This window comes from Rhipicephalus microplus, chromosome 5, assembly GCF_043290135.1.
Source record: "Rhipicephalus microplus isolate Deutch F79 chromosome 5, USDA_Rmic, whole genome shotgun sequence".
NCBI classification, from domain to species: domain Eukaryota; kingdom Metazoa; phylum Arthropoda; class Arachnida; order Ixodida; family Ixodidae; genus Rhipicephalus; species Rhipicephalus microplus.
The window spans coordinates 83,230,590-83,256,147 of record NC_134704.1 but is presented as its reverse complement, the minus strand read 5'-3'; the positions used below and the strand labels follow the sequence as shown (position 1 = coordinate 83,256,147).

The 25,558-nt window shown below is 46.0% G+C and overlaps 1 protein-coding gene across 1 annotated transcript in view; it reads left to right on the top strand.

The window, feature by feature from the left end:
* Positions 1–914: 914 nt before the first annotated feature.
* LOC142817849 (cadherin-like and PC-esterase domain-containing protein 1) overlaps positions 915–25,558 on the top strand; it is a 226,033-nt gene continuing 201,389 nt past the window's right edge. The window contains exon 1 of the mRNA XM_075895727.1: positions 915–1,409. The gene's annotated coding sequence lies outside the window, so the exon portion shown is untranslated. The remainder of the gene's footprint in view (positions 1,410–25,558) is intronic.

Genomic DNA, 25,558 nt, shown 5'->3' with positions numbered 1-25,558 from the left:
GCCCAACCCGCCATACTTGTCAGTTGTGCTTTGTTTGCCTTGCACTCTATACTCTGTATCTATTGCCTCTGCTTACTGCGAAAAAGTCACTCCTTTCGGTATAACCCTTACGCTTGTCCAGATCTTCTTCATCTCTCTTCGCTTACACATGCGTTCACGCAGTGCCGCGTATTCACGCACGTGGTCGATACCTAATCGACGTACAGCGAAGTGGCAAGCCGGAACAAAGCGACATCTCGACGGCACCTTCCGCCGCATAATAATAGGCGAGTGCCGTAACTGTCGACGCCACCGTTCACTCCAATGCGAGCCTTGTGTCGGGCGAATCAATGAGGCACGCGAGCCGTCCCGAGAACGGAACCCACGAAACGCTCGATTGATCGGAAGCGGACGTCGTCGTCATCGTCCCGCTACTGCATCCACCCCCCTCTGTCGCGCACGCACATGCAAGGGCGCTCGAGAGCGCCGTCGCTGCAGTCTCCACCCCGAGATGGCGCGGCATACCTACGCTTTTTCGGGTATCGATCGCGACGCCCCTACCACCCGCCTTCCAGCCTTCCGTGCGTGCACGCACGACGGGCGGCCGGATACGTGAGGGGATACGCGAAAAGTACTCGTCCGCTTTTCCTTCCTACCTGCTTTTCTTGTTGTCTAGCTTCTGATTCCCGGTCGCCGCCGACGCCGGTCGGTCGGCAAGCAGGCCGGTCGGTTCGGGGGCCGTGGCTCCTCCCAACTTTTCTCCTCGCCCTCGGACGTGCTCTATTTCTGTGTCGGGAGAGAGAGAGAGGGAGAAGGGCAAAACGGGGCGGCGGGGAGGAAAGGGAAGTTTGGGAAGTGTGTACGGGGGAAGGCCGGGTCCGGGCCCGGGTTGCTTCCCGAACGGGCCCCGAGACGCGTCACACTGCTGGCGCGAAACGCGGATCGCCGCTGCGCCGCGCTCAACCGGCGGCGGACTGTCTTGCGGAGGCATCAAGAGCGTGCGCCCCTCTGGCCACCTCGTGCTCACCACACTTTTGGTGATTAGTGTCTTTTAGCTTGTGTGAGTTGCTGTCTTCACTCCCCATCTTCAGGGTGGGGAGCTTCGGGATAGAAGAAGCCGAGTCATTTGACGCTGAGTCACGTCATTCGGCGCGAACCACGTCATCCATTTCGCAAGTCTTCGGTGCGTGGCTGTCGGGATCGGTGGTCGACTGACGCCGTCTTGTCAAGAAACGCTGCGTCATTCTCAAAATGTGACCCTGCTGTGTCTTAGTATTTCGTGAGTGTTGACACCAAGTGTGATACAGTGGTGGCTCGTTACTAGAAGGGAACGCCTGCGTCCGCATCTGCTTTCTTCTAAGACCAGCCCACCACACTCCCAAACGCCTAGACTCCGCAAGTATGGGGTGAAAACGTCCGTTGCTGGACAAGTGAGTTCCTCAATGGTTTCTTCGGAAATATATAAGTGCCTTCAGTGAGACATACGAGCTTCTTTAGCTTTGCACCTTACCCACATCGGCACAGCCTCATAAAGAAATCAGAACAACTAAAGTTCACGGGAAGAATGAGCCTTGAAGGGTCGAAAATTCATTGAACAAAGAATGTTGATAGAGCATGAGTTTCCAGAAGTATCTTAGCTTACGTTGGCATGAAGGACGTTTTCTGTTAACAGACTTCTTACTACGACGTTTAAGCGTTTTTGAGTGCTGTTAAAACGGCGTGCCCTGACGACCTCTAACCTTCAGGACATTAGCATTTACTTTGTTGTCCAGAAGACGTTACAACACAGATTCTACGGCTATCCTCACAACTGTGCGCATAGACTATCACTCGCAATCGCGCTAGCTCGTTTTGACCACAGACAGATCTCGACAGCAACCATCTTAGAATATCGTCCTGAGAAGTGGTCACCGGTGAAGGCGTCGAAGGCACTTACAATTCTTGAAGACAAAAACTTGCACAGATAGGTTATATACTAATACAGATGTCCTTACCGTGAGAAGTGCGACTTTTTTTTGTGGGGGCTCCCTCGTATCTTTCTATTTCTTTCTCTCTTTGCTTAGTCCTCCAATTTTCAAGCCCCCTCACCTCTTTCTACAGAGTAGGGTAGCATACGAGTTTTTTAGACTGCTTAGCATCGCTGCCTTCTTTTTATGTCCTGCTCCTTCCTTCAATTCCATTCTGAGATTTTGTGTCAAAGGTACCAAATGAATACTATGAATGTGCTTTAGCATAGAAATCTGGATTGAATGGGACCACATTAGCTCTCATAAGAGTACACGGGTGTTCTTGCTCCCAGTTCTTATCGAAATGCGGTCACCGTAACCTAAGATCAAGCCTGCGTCCTCTAGTTTCGTATCGCCAGACGATGAAGTTTGCAAAAATGTGTAGGCCTCGGGAAGGCCGAAGGGTGAATTGACAAGTATTGGATATAAGCAGACAGCGAGGCACCTCTTCTGCTGTAACGCTGGCACGAGATTACTCAATCGGATATTGGTAGAGTCACATTTTATGCAGGAGTAGTGCGAAACTTCAAGGTCGAACTGCAGGAAACAAACTCTTGTGAGCTCCTTCTTTATACTGAAAAGTTACTCGATGCTATCACGGTGTAAGGATGCCAGCAGGAGGCTGCCTTAAATAAATGCATTGTCATTTGTCTGGTTTTTATTACCACAAAAAAGTAGGAGAATAATAAAAGGAGAATTTTGTTCAATAAGCTGTTTCCTTTTTGTTAGACACTACCAAATTAATCTAACATTGAGCCAGGAATATCATAGGGAGCATTAATCGTTTTTAACGGTAGCGTTCCAAAAGTGACCTAAACTAAAGTGATCTGAAATGAACAAAAGTTCACGCTTTTCGTCAGTGGGATTCGAGCCTATAACCTTCGAAGTCGGAGGTTGGAGGTTCATATAGTACAACATTACGTACAAGTGTACGAGTGGCCATCATCAGAGGGGAAGACAAGGAAGAAAGGTACAAGAGAGGGAGAAAAAATTCAGTTTACAAAAACTGGTATGCTACCCTGCACCGGTAAAAGGGATAGGTGACATTGAAAGTGGTGTACATGGAGAGAGAGACAGATAAAGAGAGTGGAGTCAGACATCCAGAGATAGTCCCGGCAGTCATGGCATCACTATTGGTCTACAACAGCCTGGTACTAGTGTGTTTTTCGCAAGAAATTTAATTAGTGCAATCGTCGTCTTCATTCGTGACGACTTCTCCAGATGACATTTTAATATGGTAACTACCGACATATATGACTGCTGTCGAGGTGAGATAGATTGACTGCGAATGATTGTATACATTCGCACCTTGTTGCATGTAGAATCGCAGATGATGTGCTCTAAAGCTTTCTTCCTACGAAGGTTGTTACAAACAGCATTACTAGCCATTCCGATGCCCAAGGATATGGATGGCATCGTGGAATCCACTCCTAGCCATAACCGGCAACGTAGAGTGGTCTCTTTCCCAAATGAGTTTATTAGTCATCTGGAAGTCAAATGCGGCACGCATGTAACCATAAAAGCGCTAAGACCAATTAATACAGACATTTACTGCTACGAACGTTCACTTTGTCGAATCGAAAGCGTAAACAAAGTCTTCATCTGATAACCAGCCCGAAACCCATATTGGCCAAGTGAGCTCGGGAACTTCATAGCATAAGCAATGAACGTTTCGTAAGGCTTAGTTCGTTTCTAGAAGAAAATTGGTTTTAGATAACCAGGTGCTATCGTGGGTCACAAAGAAGGAGTTTATATCTTTTAGTCTTTGGGCCAAGGCACTGTTTATTCATAACTACAAGGACCGGCACGCACAACATGCTCTTTTGAGCAGTGAGCTCTGCAACAATGGTTCCCGTCAAAAGGGCTTCAAATGGTGCCAGTAGTTGTAGCAAAAGTAGACAAAGTAGTCATTACATTTACAAATATAGCCATATTAGTGGCGCTTAAATGACGAGAATCGGTATTGTGAGTATTCATTTAATGTTTACTAATAAATACTATAATACTTTTTATAAACCACACCATGCAAATAGAAATGCAACAACTGTCCTTTTACTTGGTCTTCAAGCCGCACATAAGTTGCGATTGAATGAAGAAATTATTAAAAACTCGATCGGGACACCTGTATTAGGATTACGTATAGGATAGATTGTGCCAGATACAGAGTAAACTTACAACTTTGCAGCCAACAAGTCAGTAGGAGCATTAAACTTCAAGCCGTTTTTTGTTGAAGCTGCACACTGAACTTGACTACTAGAGTATACCCAAGTCCAACTTCTACCAGTGAAATACGGTTGTGTACGAAAAGCCCTACTTCCTTTTGTCGCGGATTTCTGCTTTTTCCATTTCACAGAACTTGCCCTGTTCGACATTATGGGACACGTGCGCGTAGCACCAGCATTGATGGTGGGTAGCGTGAGCAGCGTGCTGGCAACGCGTTCTGTAGCTCGTGCAGTCGTCAGCAAGCTTAACACGAACGCTCCGAACGTGTCCTGAAACAGTTTGATTGACGCTGGCGCTGCGTAGCTTTGGGTTCTGCATGCGAGACGTTGCCCATATATGCGGACATACTACCGAAGCATATCTAGGTATTATCTGGGCAACAGTGCCCAGCGGTTCGTGGCTGCCATCAGTCGAAGTATAGTGCAGGTCGCGCGTCGGAACATTAGTGTTAGGTTTACTGACGATTGTACGAAACTTCGCATAGCTCTTTGTATAAGCAGTCACTCCGCGAGTTGTGTAGGCGTACTTCGATGCGCAATAGCCGGTTGGTTAGAGAAGGATCCGGGCAAAAATCTACTGGTTCGGTTCAAGACTGTTTAAAAAGACATACCGTACTGTTCACTGGCAAGAATCGAGGCTTTGACGTAACGAGGAGCAAGAAAAATAAACTTTATTCAGAGCAGCAATTTGAGAGGGCGTGGCCGAAGTCTCTTGCGTGGGGACGTCAAGGTCTTCCCTTTTCGGCGCTTCGAAGACTTTCTGGGTGGCCCATGGATGATCGAACGATATATATTTTCCACACACGTGATAATGGTTCTCGACGCGCGCTACCACAGCCCACGCGCACACTGTCCACGTTGGCTTGTTCTCGTTTCTCTAATATCGAAGGCCGTCGCCACTGAAGTGAAACTGCAGTTATCCTTGCGGTTACCTTGCGTGCCGCTTGGCGAGCCGCGTAAAGCGCCCGCCGACACACAATGCACGCTACAGGCACCGCGCAGCGTAAGCAATGTCTTCGCACTCCGTCGACGGAAGTCGACGCGGATCTGCGAAGCGAGTTTATTTGTTGGTTTTTATTGAAACGCCAGGCGTGCATCTAATACGCGTCTAGTGCATGTCATTTGCTACACATACTTGTGCGTATGCACATATACAGAGTTGGTGGAGGGTGTAATCAACGCACCTTCAGGAACATTTCACGATTGACCAGTTCACGCTTGAGCAGAAACACGCTGCTTCGAGACACCTCACCAGTAGAACTCTCACTTTTCAGAAAGTTACGAGCACCACATCAGAGTCTCCTGGCATCACGATTGTCCGAATTGACCATTTGCGGGAAAACCACTGCGCATGAGCAGTAACCGCACAGGTAGCGTTCCTGTACAGGCGTTTTGGTTTTGGTTGGAAAACATCAGCCTGGCGTTCCATCAATATGACCCGTAGTAACGGCGAACACTGCCGTTTTCGCGCAAACACCGTACCTCACAGACGGTGCAGAAGCCGTCCTCACTGAACCTATAGTTAATTGACAGACATTTCAAGGTTCAACTTCAAGTGTATAACATAATGTTCTTCTTAAAAGAGCAGGCGTAATGAGCCTGGCGAACCGTCGAGGTAGCGGAGTGCAGGCATCACCTCACTTGGTTATTTCTCAGGCTGAAACGCGAGAAATTCTTGTTTTACACCGTGTATACAAACGTCAACAGAATGTTTTTCTCCTTTACCTTCTTGTTTCAGTAACGGGCATGCGTTTTTGGTCCTAAAGCAACAAAACAAGCGTTTTGTTTTCCAACCAAAAGCGAAGCTTTCCTGTTTACACGACAGGGGGCGCTCACTTTTCCGCAAATGGTCAATTGGCGCATTAAACAACAACAACAAAAAAAAACGTCATCGCAGTGTTGCTAGTCAAGCGTTCGTACCAGTCTGGCCATAGTTTTTCTTGCGTGTGCGCAAGCCGGCTGTATTCAATCGTCACAACGTCACACCCTGTGGTCACTGCAAGGATCGAGCAAGAAGCGCGTTCACTATGTCACAACACAAACAAAACACATTCGGAGAACTGGACTAGTTATAACTGGACGCACTAAGATGTATGACTTGACGCCATGAATGGTGGTGTAGAATATTGAACTGCACAACGTTGCCAGTTGAGTAACGCACATCCTGCTTCCTCTTGTGTTGTACCGTTTATGTTCATAAAGGTAACCCTTTTCTACGACTCATTTAGTCCCATTTTGTTTCATTTACATCTATTCACCGTAGCATGCAGCTGAACCCAAACGTTCGCTTTTTCATGAAAGTTTTGTGGGCGCTCCAGGAACATAGGCGATGAGGAAAGGGAAAGGTGTCGCTACCTTGGAAGCTTGTTTCATCTAGGGACCTCAGCATGATGATGAGTGGGTTGAAGCGTCCATCCATACGTCCGTATGTGATCGTGTCTTTATCCGTCCATTCGAACAGTTCATCCGAACAGTTCGTGTGTTCATCCGTCAGTCCATCCGTCCCTGCAATCGTGCGCGCGTCGGTCCATTCATGCGTCCATCCGTCCATCCATCCGTGTGTCTGTCCGTGCATCTGTCTGTCTGTTCATCCACCAATCCGCCCGTTCATCAAGTGAACACTCCAAGTACGGCCATCTCGCATCTTTTCATCATATATTGAGCACATAGAAGTACCGCCGTCCAGCGGACATTCCAAGGACTAAGTGAGTGGTGGCATTGGCGCACTTTCTTCCAGCCTGCGCTTCGTGTCTACATCCTACCTTTCACCTCCTCTAGTTCATGGCTATATACTAGTTCACTATATTCATGGCACTGCGGCTCAAACCTCGCTAAACCTTGCTTAAACCAAGGAGGTTACGCCCAGAGAGTTTACCGTGGCAACCCTTTCTGGTCAGATTGTGCTCAAACTGCGTCCTTCTGATACTAGTGTTTTTTTTAAATGCGAAGCATTTGTTAGCGAACATCGGCGACTTTGAGCGTATCTATCTATCTATCTATCTATCTATCTATCTATCTATCTATCTATCTATCTATCTATCTATCTATCTATCTATCTATCTATCTATCTATCTATCTATCTATCTATCTATCTATCTATCTATCTATCTATCTATCTATCTATCTATCTATCTATCTATCTATCTATCTATCTATCTATCTATCTATCTATCTATCTATCTATCTATCTATCTATCTATCTATCTATCTATCTATCTATCTATCTATCTATCTATCTATCTATCTATCTATCTATCTATCTATCTATCTATCTATCTATCTATCTATCTATCTATCTATCTATCTATCTATCTATCTATCTATCTATCTATCTATCTATCTATCTATCTATCTATCTATCTATCTATCTATCTATCTATCTATCTATCTATCTATCTATCTATCTATCTATCTAGCCACCTACGACTTTTAGCTCTCCTGGCTGTTTGGCTTGTGGTATCAATACCAAACTTGGTATGGCATAAGATGACTGTATGACGACTATATTTGACAAGTCATAGCATGAAAATCTTGACGTGTATATTATGAATATCATGATTTACATTTCATGGTCTTGCTACTCTTGCGGAGGTTTCGTTCACATGACATGTTGCAAAACTGGTATAGTCTGACATGATTGCATGGCAAACACAAGCGATAGACCCTAACGTGAAAAAAATCACATGCGTTTCATGTAATAACATGACTACGCACGAAATTTGGTATCACAGTACGTGAATGGATGACATAGGTAAATGACACATCCAAACATGATAATCACGACATGCGTGTTATGTACCAACATGACTACATGCCACTCGTGATGCGATTGCGGCTGTATTTCTAGCTTCACATATGCCAAATTTGGCATTACATGACGTCATTGGATGTCAAAAGTATGTGACTGGTGCAAACTGAATAACCATCAGATGCATGTAATGTGACAACATGACTACATGCCATAGTCAAGGCGCCAATATACTTCGACATGACACAGCGCGCGTGCACGCCGGCGTTCGTTTCGTCGCGTCACGCCGGCGCTGCCACGCCAGTCGCTGGTCCTGCCAAATGCTCGCAGGCACGCGCCGCGCTGCGTTGCTTTGACGCATGCGCGTTCCAGCGCGTCCGGCGTCCCTCCGTCACGAAAAGAGGCAGACGCAGAGCTGTCTGGGTAAACTTGGGGGTGTGAAATGCAGCATGCCGCTTTTCGCGCTGGTTGGCATCGGGCCGCGCCAACGGACGCAGGTCGCGCTGGTCGTGCCTGGCCTCAGTATAAAGAGTTCTCACGTTTGGCTAACGTATAGCGTCGGTGTGCCCAGCGTGCGCTCGCGTCAACGTTACGTTGGAGTATATTGGGCCCTTCATGATGCACTCGTGGCCGTTTCGCTAACTCCCCATGTACAAAATTTGGTGTTACGTGACGTCAATGGATGAAGAAGGTATATGACTTGTTCAAACAGGATAATCATGTAAGAACATAACATACAACGTTCATAGAGTGCTCGCGGCCGTTTCACTAGCTCCACATATACTAAATTTGGTATCACGTGACGTGAATTGATGACGAAGGTAAAGTGCACATCCAAACATGATAATGACACGAAAGTAATGTACGGAATCATTTACCTCCAGCTCGTAACGTTGTGGGGATGTGAAAGGGACATATAAACTTTCCTCATTCGTGCTTCGTATATCATCGATTCCCGCTGTTGGTGGAATCTGCCTTTTTTTTTTTTGGTGAGCATCGAATTCACGGGAAATTTTTTTGGAGATCAAGTCACCGATACTCGTCTCTGTAGGTTATTTATACAGAAACAACTATCTTTTTTTCATGATTATTATGATATTGTTACGGTTGAATTAAAGGATATGTGGATTTATTTACAGGGTGAGGATGAAGTTCGGCAGTCGCGGTAAAGATGGAGTCCTCAGGCCGCACCAGACAACGTCGTCTTCCTCTTCCACCGACCCGGCACATACTACAGCCCGGCTCATACCATAGCAATCCCCGGTTCACAGACGAAGCCCGCTGAACGAGTTTAAGTCACTGGAGGGATAAAATTTCTTGAGGCGAGCCACGTGCACATACTGCGTTCTATTTGACCGACGAGAAGGTGTCGTCAAGCATGCCACAACGTACGTCAAGTCAGTCAAGCGATCTACAATGACGTAGGGGCCTGTGTACTGCGGTAAAAACTTCTGACATAAACCAGGTTTTTGTTGGGGGGTCCACAACCACACGAATTCACCTTTGCGGAATGAAACAGCATCATGGCGTTGATCGTACCGTTGCTTGGAGCGATCTTGTGATGCCATTGTGCGCAAGCGAGCAATTCGGCGGGCTTCTTCAGCCCGGCACAATGTTTCGGCCACGGACTCATCAGTATGGAGCTTAAATGGCAGGATTGTATCAAGGGAGCTGCGAAGTTCCTTCAGTGTCTTCAGTTCCTTGAGTGTTCCTTCAGCGGAAGAGGAAGACGACGTTGTCTGGTGCGGCCTGAGGACTCCATCTTTACCGCGACTGCCGAACTTCATCCTCACCCTGTAATTAATCCACATATCCTTTAATTCAACCGTAACAGTTTTGTGGTGGAGGTGCTGGGTAATCAACCAAGCAACACGACGCTTCAAGTGCCTGATCTACTACGAAGCCGCCGCCTTGCTGGACTGCCCCCGTTACCACTGGCAGCTGAGATGTCTCACGGCGAAGAAGGAAACCGGATCCCCGCAGCTGCAGACCTTCTACCAGTCCCAGCAGCACCACTAGTGCCAGGTTCGCGTGCGGCTGGTCCCTGGTTGCGTCAGGATGTGATAGTGCCTCGCACATTCGGTGGCAAATCTGGCGAGGACATGGACGCCTGGCTCACACACTACAAACGGGTGAGCAAATACTACCAGTGGGACGCGGTGACCCAGCTGACCAATGTAGTATTTTTCTTAACGGACACAGCACTCTTGTGGTACAAGAACCACGAAGATGCCCTCACGTCATGGGATCGCTTCGTTTCCGAAATAAGAGCGTGCTTCGGAGACTCCATAGCTAAGAGAAAGCAGGCCGAACAAACGTTACTGCAGACAGCTCAGATTGCAGGAGAGACGTGCACGACCTATGTCGAGGCAATCTTGAAGCTCTGCAAGATTGTCAGCCCTTCTATGTCAGAGGAAGACAAAGTTGGCCACCTGTTAAAGAGCATTGCCGAGGACGTGTATCAGTTCCTCATCAGCAAAGACAGCCTTGCTACGGTAACCGACGTCATAAACCACTGTCGCACATTCGAGACCCTGAAGATGCGGCGTATCACCCCCAAGTTCGGTCGCCTACCGAATGTAACCACCGTGGCAAATGTTGACGAATACACGCCACTTGATCTCGCGTCCACAATACGCCAGATCGTTCGAGGAGAGCTCACTCGACACGCTCGCCCGATGCCGTACGAAGCTACACCCGCACCGCCTCCCTCTCGCCCTCCCGTGTCAATTGCCGCAGCAGGCATCGATGACTGCTACTAGAGGCCACCCTCACCACCGAGGTCACAGCGCAATAGCTACCCGCTGCCGAGGTACGAAGACCGCTTCAGTTACCCCCATCAGCCAGCCAACACCTATTACGACCCGAGGGAAGATGCACGTGTACCACCACCGCGTCAGCGCAATGCCTTCCAGGAGTACAATGCATACCTCCAAGCCCCTGTTTGCTACCGTTGCGGTATTACCGGGCATATAGCTCGGTTCGGTCGTCGACGGAGAGGGCCGACATCCTGATATCATTCCCCATCAGAGTTTCCGCCAGCGGGCACTGGTCACAACAAAGGTCATTGGCCCGCCTATTCCAGCAGTACCTCATGGCGGGGAAATCACCGTGGCAGTTCTCCCGCTTCTGAACGTAGTTTGACGCCTCCATCTGGCAGACTACATCGTTCCCCTTAGCCGGGACGACACCTGTCATCACCGCCGCCGTCGGGAAACTAGCCAGCGCGGCCGATGGAGGTGAGGTCGCACAACAGGATTTATTTACAGGGTGAAGATGAAGTTCGGCAGTCGCAGTAAAGATGGAGTCCTCAGGCCGCACCAGACAACGTCGTCTTCCTCTTCCACCGAGCCGGCACATACTACAGCCCGGCTCATATACCGTAGCAATATAAAGTGCGCGGTTCACTCCCCAATTCAAATGAGTGCACGCGTGCCGCTCCTCTATTCCGGCGATAAAGGAGGCTACTTATTACCACTACTACATACATCGCAGGCGCACAACCCACGGCATAAAAAGTATTTAACAATTTTGAGTACTTCGTACTCCACTATGGGAGACAGAAAACCATGTGTTTAGCAACAGTGGTTAACAAGTTTGAGTACCAGGTACTCTACTGTGGGAGAGCAGAAAGCCGTCCCGTGGACCTCATCACACTTGATGAGGCCGCATGAACTGCAGAGCCGAGCTTCCCCAGGCACAGGCCCAGCGAACTAAGATAGGGATACGGTGGCGACATGAGAGAACGGAGGAGTCAACTAGATACCACGTATACTCCTATGTGTCGCCACCATAAAGAGGCTCCGCGTGCGTTTCCGTATTTCGTAAATAAGCTTACACAAGATTTGATGTGCACTGGCTTGCGCGTTTCGAGCAGTTGCGCGCCACTGTTATCCTAAAATAAGAATAAATGAATTTATTCTATCTATTTTTGTCACTCATAGCAGAATTTTTACTTTACGCTTTAATGACATATTTGGATGAAATAAAACGCTGGCAGAATCCCCTGTGCATTGACCAAGGAGATTTGAATGAATGAATGAAGGAAACCTTTTATTCAAAGAAAGGGACGGCGCTGGGCCGCAGTTTGAGAACACGGGAGGAAGGGATTATTAGGTGCACAGCGTAAGCATATTAATATTACGTCACTTCGCGTTCATCCGTTGTGTAGACGTTTTAAAAGCCACATTCCCCCGAGTTGGTCAACCTCCTTTAGACCACTCGAAACAGGCCACTTGTACTAGCATCACTCGCTAGTTCTGTTTGAGCTGCATTATTGTTTCAAACCATTTTTTAAACCTTCTAGGCAATCACCTAATAGTGCTGGCACACGGTCACCCTAAAATACTTTAGCCAAGGAGACATCTTCCGGAAAAGCGTTCGGGCGCAGTGACACACGACAAGCGAGTAACTCCTTTCCGGCAAACATTCTTTTCAGAACAGCAGATCTCGCATATACTTTTCGGGCAGGAAGGGAGTACACTCGCATGCGGTGTGCATAGCCTATCAATAGAAGAAAACGAGTCGCAACACTGTCGTGCCCTGCACTTTTTTCCCCCGCTTAGAAAATGTTTTGTTTCTACAGTATTGCGATTTATTGATAAGTGAAGGGGCATACTTTACTCTCAAATGCCCGCATCACAGCCCTAGTGCCGCTGTGTTACTGGCGACAGCGGCAGTTGTGTGCTATCAGTGCGCGGTAAAAGACGATCACTGGCGTCCCCGCCGTACGTGGCCCACGTCCCACACACTTAGTGAGAAGCGCGTAAGGAGCGCATCGTCAACTCAAAAACGTCATTTGAGTGACAGAAATACGTGAGCAAAGTTCTGGTGTTTCCTGGTAGAAAACACTGTCGTGTTCAAAAAGAGAAACATCAGGGGCGCATAGGTCGTATCAGTGGCGGAAATACGTTAGTAATGTTTGGTGGAGCCCAGTAGAAAACACTTTCGTGCTCACAAAGAGAAACATCTGGGACGCCATGACAACTGCATTCGCAGAATGTGAGCATCACACGAAGCACCTCAGTACTCAACTACGCTAGAAGCCGATGTTATGTAGCTTAGAAATGTGGTTTTTCCCAATCCTACTTGGGCCTATAAACAGTACCGCATGACAGTGGGATTACAGGACAGAGAATTAAATGATAAAGCAACCCAGGTAATGATATATGTTTCGCTAGTGTATGCTAAGTGAAAAATTTGGGCTCATGTTCTCTAACCTTGCACACACACACACACACACACACACACACACACACACACACACACACACACACACACACACACACACACACACACACACACACACACACACACACACACACACACCACACACACACACACACACACACACACACACACACACACACACACACACACACACACACACACACACTCACACACACACACACACACACACACACACACACACACACACACACACACACACACACACACTCACACACACACACACACACACACACACACGCACGCACGCACGCACACACACACACACACACACACACACACACACACATTGCAGATTGCGAGATAGTTAAAATACACTTCCTTTCTTTTTTCTTTCTTTCTGTATTTCTTGCTTTCTTCCTTCCTTTCTTCATTTCTTTCTTTTTTTTTCTTAACCGGTGAACATTCTCCTTGTGTTCCAGGGGATGCAGCTGTTACTACTCAGCTAAAGCTGGAATTATCCGTGAAAAATAGCCATACCTGTATAATTTATGCCGTCATATATTTGTAAAGCACGGTAATTTCTATTGGACCTCTACCAGGCACTGAGTATTACAGGTGGAGTCACCGCGTAACCGAGTTGGTCGGCACTCGAAGAGAAGAAATTCAGCTCTCGTGCAGTGCCTCCATTAGGCGGGCCAAAGTTCAAAGTCAAATGCGATGTTACGAGGCGCAAATTCAATTGCGAATCCAATCATCGCACGAAAGGAATGCGCCACTGTCCTTCGTAAGCAGAAAGGTGAGTTCAAGCGCGTTGCGCTTTAAGGAGAGCGTCAGCGCGCAGAAGCGAAACACCGCAGAAGGTGCATTGAGTAAGAAAGTGAGTTGTTCGAAGGAATTCTCATTGTGTTGCTGGCAGTGCGGGTCACCGGGCATGAAGAATAGCGCGGCCGAGCGAAGCAGACGTCGTTAAGCTCCTGGAGGGTCCAGCCAGGTGCAATCGGCAGTGATTCCGCGAGGAGTGAAGCGACGGGGTGGTATATATACTGACGCTTTTCTCATCTCTCTCTCTCTCTTTCTCTGTCTCCTTCCCCATATATATATATATATATATATATATATATATATATATATATATATATATATATTATAAAGAGAGAAAGAGAGTGGCGTCAGGCTTTAAGGGAGAGATGGGGGGGGGGAAAGGAACCCCACTTGATTGAGCCTTTCTTTCACGCGGACCTTGTCTTTCTGTGCTTCTGCATGGCCTTCCTCTTTTTTTTTTCTCTTTCGCTGTCTTCCACCGGTCTTTGTTTGGACCACCCCTACTATTCTTCGTCATGTGCTTTGTTTCCGCAACCTCTCCCCCCCCCCCCCGCCCATAGATAGGCTGTACCAAGGTTAAGAGAGTCCCCGAAAGACCCTGACCGCGCCTTCGGCTATCGATTCGTCTTTTGGTCTTCGTCCTATATATGGCCTTCCCATCAGAAAGGAAGCAAGAGGGCATCTTGCGGCAGTCCGTGCAGCATATAGTGTCAATATTGGATGCTCCGGGTGCAGGTCCTGCGGCCGGCACAACGTGTAATACTCTCTCGCAGCTGCAGGTGTGTTTCCTTTCGTGAAGTTTACACTTTGTCGACGTGGGAACAGAACCACGTGCTGCTTCGTTCAAACAACAGGGACATTCTATGTGGATCGATGTGTCCGCCACCAGTGTTGCTTCAGCGTCAGAGGTCGCTTATTCTTGTACTCCATTGTAAAACGTGTAAGTGAACATCAGCTAGTGCAACTCTGGGAAAAGGTAACAAGCTGAAGGTGGTCAAAAATTTTCGAAGAGGTCGAATCTACGGTTGGTGCTCTTTGCAGCATCCAATGGCAAAACGATCACATTTTTTTCAAGGCACTGTACGCTTTCGAGAAAGTATGGCGTCCAACTTATGAAAACTGAAAAGGCGGGCTGAGTAGGGGACGGAGGCGATTTGCAAAAGTGCGGGTGATGTCAGTAGGAGCCGCGTGACCCAGCTAAGAATTTAGTCAGGCGTCTTGTTGTTTTACAAATTGTGTGGTTAGAATAGCTTCTCTGTTGACATTAACCGCAGGCAGCTTTTGGGCGTTCCTCCAAAACTTGAAACGTGATTGAGCTTACATTTTCTATCAACAAACAGAACGTACTAAGTGCAGATCGATGTTGTCTGTTTTGGGCAATATACGTAACATGACGGCGATGTCGAAAACATGCCGAGGGTGTCCACAAATTTTGATCCTAATAAAACTGCCGCCGTGGCAAGGTGAATGACTGTACTCGATACGGGAACGAAAATACGAGAGTACTTATACTGACAATAATGGGTTACATAAGGTATCTTGCCGTCATACACATCACTGTCCAGGTAACGACATAGCAGAGTGTTTCTTACGTGAAGCATGATCTCACTCATAGGAGGCAATGAGCGCAGTATATAATTATGATGTAACACAGTGGCAATGAAAATTTTAGCCTAATAAATTAGACTTAGTGTTAAAAAGAAACCTTAGTGCATAACATTCATTTCATTTCTTGAGAACAAAAGTCAACAATCATTTAATAAAAGAATGAATGTCTATTGATCGCCCCATTTAGAATGATCTATGTATAAAGTTATCTTGCCTGAAAACTAGTGTTTTTGCTAAACAGATATTTATGATTTTTTACAGTGCAACCATTCATAAGAGCGAGTCCGACTATTTCAGGATGTTTGACGTATCACCAGCCAAAGTGGCAGTAAAACTGGCGAGACCACAGACAAAAAATGCTTTAGAAGTTTAATTTACAAAAAGAGGGGTGGGAATTGAAAATCTTTGTTGAGCATCGTACACCACGTTTCAGTTTTGGATTGAATTCACATGAAAAATTGATCCGTACCGGAGTTACCATTGCACCTAATGATTCTTCTTGCTTCACAAGCGAATTACTTCAATGACATTGCGCTTGGAAAAATGTTTTCTTATCGCAACAAGACGACAGATGTAAATGCATCAGCCGACGCACAGTAGTGTTGGTATCTCCTCTTTGTCACAACAAGACGCGATGTGCGTGCACACTCACGTATGATGTCAATAGGCGCAACGGCCACCATAAAAGGTGGAACAGTGACACGAATCAATAGGCATATTGCTTTGCACCCGGACGCCTGGTTGGCGTATAGTAGCAAATAATGGGAAGGTTGCGTGCTCGCTCTCCATCATCGGTGAGCTGTATTTCGGCCAATTACATTGGTTCGACATCTACGTCGTTAATACTATTTTCAACAAAATAAAATATCCACCCAAGCATTGCGTACTGGCTGGTCAACTAGCGAAGCAGAAACGTGCAGCCCTGCTATTTGTCGCGAGCTGTTGTCTGTCGAAGTATCTTCCATTGCAGCGTTTGATTTCTTTCCAAATGCGTGCTTCGAACTTCGAGTTTGATGGCGTAGCGTAACAGATATTAAGAAAACCACAAGCAATAAATGGGTAGCGATTCACGCTGCGTCAGGCGGAATCTCTAGATATATATGTTGACAAAACTTGTGGAGAAAATACATTGCAAGCTTTGATACCTTTCGAGGTCGCGTACGTTAGCATGCTGCTTTGCTTTCTTCGCACAAGCGGACTTTTCCCAGCTTTAAGCTTCATACAACGTATATGGCTGTAAAACAGCGATTCGCTGACTCGCTGCATAAATGTTTCTCACTTATTTTGCTTTCATTCGTTGTTTCTTCTCTATCTTATCTATTATTTGTCCTCCCGACGTGTCCTCCCCACACCGAACTGAGACTTTATTAGCTTCACTGCATTTGCCTGTGTCTTGCTCTGTGCTAAAGATAATCAACCTTGAGCTTTCCTAGGCTTCAATATTCATTGCACCTACACGGCTCTACCAAGCAAACGAGCCCCTCGGTTCCTTCCCTTTCTTTAGCTCGAATGTAAATAAAGTTACTGCAGATAAATTATCAGAGAGGTGTATACAGTTTTTTAGGCGTTTCGCAAGAACGTAAAGCGTGTGTCTAGCTTCTGTTTTCTTTTACCGGGAGTGCAGGTATACCGCTTAGTTTACCCGTTGTACTGCGGTGAGAACAGGTACACGCGTTGAAGAATGTCGATGCTGTTTATGTAGGCACCATGGTACTGTCTGAACGAGAACCACACGTGCGCGGCTCTATACACTCTTTCTGCGCTCACAATTTTTCGTGGGGAACCTTATTTGCATGAGATTGGAATGTCAACCGTCTACACTTGACGCGCAAGCGTGAGCCGTGGCACAAAGCAGAGATTAAGCGACGTCGCTTGAAGAGCGAGTTTCTGGTTGAAAAAAAGAAAGCTTGGTAACAATGATGCCGGAACGAATGCATATATATTTCAGCTTTCCGTCACTGACACAGGCCACTTTTACCTGATCATCAATTTTGTAGCGTCGTTTGTGCCATTATTGGTAGCACCACAGTATCAATATGTCGTTCGAGTTGTGTAAGTTATGCACAAAAAAACGATGCTAATACATACTACTGTATGTACTTTCCACTAGGCAAGAAAGAGAGTTTGGGGTAATATGGACACAGGCGTTAACAAGCTTTTTACGAGCGAAGCTCCTTTGGCCCGCACCCCGCTATCGACGTTAGGCTCCTTGCGTCAGGCAAGTGCGCCGAACAAAACAACTGGTGCGCGCTACCACGGCGCAGCGGGAGCGCAGGCGCGGCGGTAGATGGCTCGCGCGTGCCCGCGCTCACTGACTCAATCGTTAAGGCTCTCCACAACCGCTCCCCACCATACCACCTTTAAGCAGCGAGATCAGGCGCATGATGGTCTGCATCCGCTTCTGAAGAGTTCCGCCCATCAGTTGCATTTGTACGCGGAACAACTGCTAGTTCTAAATGCGAAGCGTCTCTTAGCGAACTTCGCCGACTTAGGCCGTATCTGTCTATCTATCTACGTATCTATCTAGCAACCTATGGTTTTAAATGCGAAGCATTTCTTAGTGAACTTCGACCACACTAAGCGTATCTATCTATCTATCTATCTATCTATCTATCTATCTATCTATCTATCTATCTATCTATCTATCTATCTATCTATCTATCTATCTATCTATCTATCTATCTATCTATCTATCTATCTATCTATCTATCTATCTATCTATCTATCTATCTATCTATCTATCTATCTATCTATCTATCTATCTATCTATCTATCTATCTATCTATCTATCTATCTATCTATCTATCTATCTATCTATCTATCTATCTATCTATCTATCTATCTATCTATCTATCTATCTATCTATCTATCTATCGCAACCTGCTACTTTTAGCTCTCCTGGCCGTTTCGATAATAGTATCGATACCAAGCTTGGTATGGCATGACATGACTGTATGAAGAACATATTTGATTAGTCAAAACATGAAAATCTTGACATATATGTCATGAATGTCATAATTTACATTTCATGGTCCTGCAGCTCTTGCGGTGGATTTGTTCGCATCGCATGTTGCAAAACAGGTATGGTATGACATGATTACGTGGCGAACACAAGCGACAGACCCTAATATGGAAATCACGACATGCGTGTCATGTAACAACATGACTACATGCCACGCTTATGATGCGCTCGTGGCCGTTTCGCTAGCGTCACATATACCAAACTTATTACTACAGTACATGAATGGACGACGAATGTATGTGACTGGTGAAAACATGATAATCATGAGATGCGTGCCACGTGACAACATGACTACTTGCCGCAGTCAAGGAGCCAATACAATTTGACGTGACGTGGCGCGCGTGCTCACCGGCGTTTATTTTGTCGCGTCATGCCGGCGTTACCACACCAGGCGCCAGTCCTGCCATACACACGCAGGCGCGCGCCGCGCACCGTTGCTTTGACGCATGTGCGTTTCAGTGCGGCCGGCGTCCCTCCGTCACGAAAAGAGGGAGATGCTGTGTTTGCAGGGTAACGCATCGGAGCGCAATGCAGCATGTCGCATTTCGCGCCGGTTGCCGTTGGGCCGCGCTGACGGACGCTCGTCGCGCCGGTCGCTCCTGGCGTCAGACTATAGAGGTCTCACGTTTTGCTAACGTAGCAACGCTGTGCCCAGCGTAAGCGCGCGTCAACGCTATATTGGAGTATATTGGACCCTTATTGATGTGCACGTGGCCGTTTTACTAGCTCCACGTATACCAAATTAGGTGCTACGTGGCGTCAATGGATGACGAATTATATGGCTGGTGCAAACATGGTAATCCTGACACGCGTGTCATGTAAGAACATGACAACACACCACCCTCATAGCGTGCTCGCAGCCGTTTCGGTAGCTCCACATGTACTAAATTTGGTATCACGTTACGTGAATAGATGACGAAAATAAATGACACATCCAAACATGATAATGGTGACACAGATGTCCGGTGCGGTGTCATTTACCTCCACCTCATAACGTTGTGCTGATATTAAAGTGACATATCAACCTTTCTAACTCGTGCCTCGCATATCATCGATTCCCACTGTATGTGGGATCTGCCAATTTTTTTTTATTAATTTATCATGGACGTTGGACGTCAAGATGGTGATGTATTCCCGAGTGTCAACGGGGATACATCCTCGGTAAATGTTTCTATAGCTCTCGTACACCAATAGCCATTATGCAAGCTCTCAAATCAATGTACAGTAAACATTCAACTACTTCTGTGAGGACATGTTTTACTCTCATGTTGTACATGACCCTAAGATGAGAATTCAGCCACTTTATTTTCATCTTTTTCGTTTTCTGGGCTACGGACAACGTTGACGCTTCGCTCAGAACCAACGACGCTGACGCTGACATCGGTCCTCCTGCATATTGGGCGCTTTGAACCTGTCTCGGTAAAATCTTAAGTCCATTGTTTCAAAGTGTGTACGATCAAATACCAGCGAAGTGCGCAAACCACTCGCACAGAGTTGTTCAAGAAAGCTATTCACAAACGCGACAGATACATTTTAATAATAAATTTTGTTGTTGCAGCAAGTTCTTTATATTGAAACGAAATCCACCCTACAGTAACAGGAGGCTGGCATGTTCTTTTTTTTTATGGTGCCGTTGCATGTTTTATCCCCTTAATTTTTGTGTGAAAGACTTCACTTCAGACAACGTGAGCTTCACAAGTACGCTGCTGCTAAAGGTGTAACGAATATATCTAAAGGTATACCTCAGAAAGAAACCAGAAGTATTAAGAAAGATCTTCTTGACCAGAAACCTAAGATGTGCGGGGGCCGTCAAAAGTTCACAGGCCACTACCCTATGTGTTCTATGTGTTCCTATGAGAGCGTGGCCGGGGAATTTTCGACGGCGCCTGTTTATATATATTCCTTGGCCGCCATTTGTAATGCCTACTGCTTTTCTTAATATATACAGAAACCACCGAAGAAAGTGTCATTAACTGTTCTCCTCCCCCCAGCAGGATATTCGCAACATAAATTCTATTCCTCTAATAAATACTTCCTATTTGATTCTGAAATAACAGCAGCTAATTCATGTAAATACCTCGGTATCACTGTAACTTTAGATCTGACCTGGTCATCCCACATTATTGCTTGGCTATCTCCGAAGAAACTTACGTCTAGCCCCACCTTCTGTTAAACTTTTAACCTATCTAACACTAGTCCGCCCGAAGCTAGAATACGCATGTGCCATCTGGGATCCCCATCAAATAACTCCTATTAAAACGCTTGAAACTATCCAAAATCGTGCAGCCAGATTCATTTATTCTGACTATTCCTATCTTAGCAGTGTCACCAAACTAAAATCTCAAGCTAACATGGTTAACTTAGCTTCACGGTGCAAAATTTCAAGACTGTGTTTGTTTCACACATTTTATCATGCATTGCACCTAAACCATGTTATCGTTCCAGCCCATCGTCTTTCATGCCGTATCAGCCATTCGAAAGCGGTTTATCCACCCCGTGCGCATACCACTTCCCATCACTCTTCATTTTTTGTGCAAACATCAACAGAATGGAACGATCTTCCTGCTGACATCGTGCACCACTCCAGCATCGCTCATTTCAAAGAAGCCATCGTACAAATCATCTGTTTGTGAACTGTCTACCTCCTCATGTAACACCCCTTGACTGGGGCCCTTGAGGTAATATAAATAAATAAAATAAAATAAATAATAATATTCCCAGATATCTACGAAAAACTGCAATTCTAAGCACACTTATGCAGACGTCAAATTTCTTGTTCACAAGTCATTTGTTGCTTTAAGACGTAGTGACGGAACGAAGCGGAACCTATCGGGTTTTGAAGCGCCAGCACAGAACGTTCAGCATAGATCGCGAGTTACCTACATCATTAAATTGTGAAATCGGCCACCGGGGAGAAAGAAGGGCTGGTAATCCCCGGTATGCGGCAAACACAAAGCTATGCAGTTACAAGCTCACGTGGCTCACGATGTTTTCTTTTTTTATTTTCGTGATATCTAAAAACAAATTGTGTATAAATACAGCAGTGCAATTACATCTCACGCATCTGTTTCGCATGAGCCATTCTCTCGTGTAGACGTGTGCCTTTGCTCTCTCTCAGTGTGTGTGTGTGTAGCGGGGGGGGGCAGTTATCAAGTTGTTACCATTATCATCATCAGCCTGACTACGTCCACTGCAGGACAAAGGCCTCTCCCATGTTGTGATTCATATCAAAACAGGTATGGCATAACATGACTTTATGACGAGCATAAAAGACTAGTCATAACATGCAAATTGTGATATGCTTGTCACAAATGCTGTGACATGACTGCTTGGCCAACATAAGTGACAGACCCTAACGTGCAAATCATGACATGCATGTAAGATAAGTCATGACTGCGCACCAAGTCATGGTGCGATCGCAGTCATTTCGCTATAGCTTCATATATACAAATATCGGTACTACATGACGTGAATGAATGACGGAGGTATATGACTGGTGGAAACATGACAATCATGGCGTGCATGTCATGTGAGAACATGACTACATGCCACGCTCATGAGGCGCTCATGGCCGTCTCGCTAGCTTAACTTATACCAAGTTTGGTATTACGTGACGTGAATGGACGACCAACACAAATGCCAAGTGCAGGCATGATAATCATGACATGGAAGCCGTGTACAGCATACTTTACGTGCGCCTCGTAACGTTGAGCTGATTCGAACCTTAGCCCTTCGTGCGTCGCATATCATCGATTCCCACTGTAAGTGGGATCTGCCGCTTTTCGTTTTTGGCGTGACTTTTACATTCTGCCGTAAATCTTAGGAATAACAAGGCACTCAAAGCTTTCACACCAGCTCAATGACTTTATTATAAGCAAATCATGATTGAGGGTACGGTAAACTTTTTTGACCATCCGATGTTCGTTAACGTGTACCAAATTCTTAGTCCGATAGCGTTCTTTTGCTTTCGCGTCCAGTGAAATGTGGCAGTGCATAAGACTCACGACCATTTTCGTAAGGTACTTTTTTGACCATCCGATGTTCGTTAACGTTTACCAAATTCTTAGTCCGATAGCGTTCTTTTGCTTTCGCGTCCAGTGAAATGTGGCAGTGCATGAGACTCACGACCATTTTCGTAAGGTACTTTTTTGGCCATCCGATGTTCGTTAACGTTTACCAAATTCTTAGTCCGATAGCGTTCTTTTGCTTTCGCGTCCAGTGAAATGTGGCAGTGCATGAGACTCACGACCATTTTCGTAAGGTACTTTTTTGGCCATCCGATGTTCGTTAACGTTTACCAAGTTCTTAGTCCAATAGCGTTCTTTTGCTTTCGCGTCCAGTGAAATGTGGCAGTGCATGAGACTCACGACCATTTTCGTAAGGTACTTTTTTGGCCATCCGATGTTCGTTAACGTTTACCAAGTTCTTAGTCCAATAGCGTTCTTTTGCTTTCGCGTCCAGTGAAATGTGGCAGTGCATGAGACTCACGACCATTTTCGTAAGGTACTTTTTTGGCCATCCGATGTTCGTTAACGTTTACCAAGTTCTTAGTCCAATAGCGTTCTTTTGCTTTCGCGTCCAGTGAAATGTGGCAGTGCATGAGACTCACGACCATTTTCGTAAGGTACTTTTTTGGCCATCCGATGTTCGTTAACGTTTACCAAGTTCTTAGTCCAATAGCGTTCTTTTGCTTTCGCGTCCAGTGAAATGTGGCAGTGCATGAGACTCACGACCATTTTCGTAAGGTACTTTTTTGGCCATCCGATGTTCGTTAACGTTTACCAAGTTCTTAGTCCAATAGCGTTCTTTTGCTTTCGCGTCCAGTGAAATGTGGCAGTGCATGAGACTCACGACCATTTTCGTAAGGTACTTTTTTGGCCATCCGATGTTCGTTAACGTTTACCAAGTTCTTAGTCCAATAGCGTTCTTTTGCTTTCGCGTCCAGTGAAATGTGGCAGTGCATGAGACTCACGACCATTTTCGTAAGGTACTTTTTTGGCCATCCGATGTTCGTTAACGTTTACCAAGTTCTTAGTCCAATAGCGTTCTTTTGCTTTCGCGTCCAGTGAAATGTGGCAGTGCATGAGACTCACGACCATTTTCGTAAGGTACTTTTTTGGCCATCCGATGTTCGTTAACGTTTACCAAGTTCTTAGTCCAATAGCGTTCTTTTGCTTTCGCGTCCAGTGAAATGTGGCAGTGCATGAGACTCACGACCATTTTCGTAAGGTACTTTTTTGGCCATCCGATGTTCGTTAACGTTTACCAAGTTCTTAGTCCAATAGCGTTCTTTTGCTTTCGCGTCCAGTGAAATGTGGCAGTGCATGAGACTCACGACCATTTTCGTAAGGTACTTTTTTGGCCATCCGATGTTCGTTAACGTTTACCAAGTTCTTAGTCCAATAGCGTTCTTTTGCTTTCGCGTCCAGTGAAATGTGGCAGTGCATGAGACTCACGACCATTTTCGTAAGGTACTTTTTTGGCCATCCGATGTTCGTTAACGTTTACCAAGTTCTTAGTCCAATAGCGTTCTTTTGCTTTCGCGTCCAGTGAAATGTGGCAGTGCATGAGACTCACGACCATTTTCGTAAGGTACTTTTTTGGCCATCCGATGTTCGTTAACGTTTACCAAGTTCTTAGTCCAATAGCGTTCTTTTGCTTTCGCGTCCAGTGAAATGTGGCAGTGCATGAGACTCACGACCATTTTCGTAAGGTACTTTTTTGGCCATCCGATGTTCGTTAACGTTTACCAAGTTCTTAGTCCAATAGCGTTCTTTTGCTTTCGCGTCCAGTGAAATGTGGCAGTGCATGAGACTCACGACCATTTTCGTAAGGTACTTTTTTGGCCATCCGATGTTCGTTAACGTTTACCAAGTTCTTAGTCCAATAGCGTTCTTTTGCTTTCGCGTCCAGTGAAATGTGGCAGTGCATGAGACTCACGACCATTTTCGTAAGGTACTTTTTTGGCCATCCGATGTTCGTTAACGTTTACCAAGTTCTTAGTCCGATAGCGTTCTTTTGCTTTCGCGTCCAGTGAAATGTGGCAGTGCATAAGACTCACGACCATTTTCGTAAGGTACTTTTTTGGCCATCCGATGTTCGTTAACGTTTACCAAGTTCTTAGTCCGATAGCGTTCTTTTGCTTTCGCGTCCAGTGAAATGTGGCAGTGCATGAGACTCACGACCATTTTCGTAAGGTACTTTTTTGGCCATCCGATGTTCGTTAACGTTTACCAAGTTCTTAGTCCAATAGCGTTCTTTTGCTTTCGCGTCCAGTGAAATGTGGCAGTGCATGAGACTCACGACCATTTTCGTAAGGTACTTTTTTGGCCATCCGATGTTCGTTAACGTTTACCAAGTTCTTAGTCCAATAGCGTTCTTTTGCTTTCGCGTCCAGTGAAATGTGGCAGTGCATGAGACTCACGACCATTTTCGTAAGGTACTTTTTTGGCCATCCGATGTTCGTTAACGTTTACCAAGTTCTTAGTCCAATAGCGTTCTTTTGCTTTCGCGTCCAGTGAAATGTGGCAGTGCATGAGACTCACGACCATTTTCGTAAGGTACTTTTTTGGCCATCCGATGTTCGTTAACGTTTACCAAGTTCTTAGTCCAATAGCGTTCTTTTGCTTTCGCGTCCAGTGAAATGTGGCAGTGCATGAGACTCACGACCATTTTCGTAAGGTACTTTTTTGGCCATCCGATGTTCGTTAACGTTTACCAAGTTCTTAGTCCAATAGCGTTCTTTTGCTTTCGCGTCCAGTGAAATGTGGCAGTGCATGAGACTCACGACCATTTTCGTAAGGTACTTTTTTGGCCATCCGATGTTCGTTAACGTTTACCAAGTTCTTAGTCCAATAGCGTTCTTTTGCTTTCGCGTCCAGTGAAATGTGGCAGTGCATAAGACTCACGACCATTTTCGTAAGGTACTTTTTTGGCCATCCGATGTTCGTTAACGTTTACC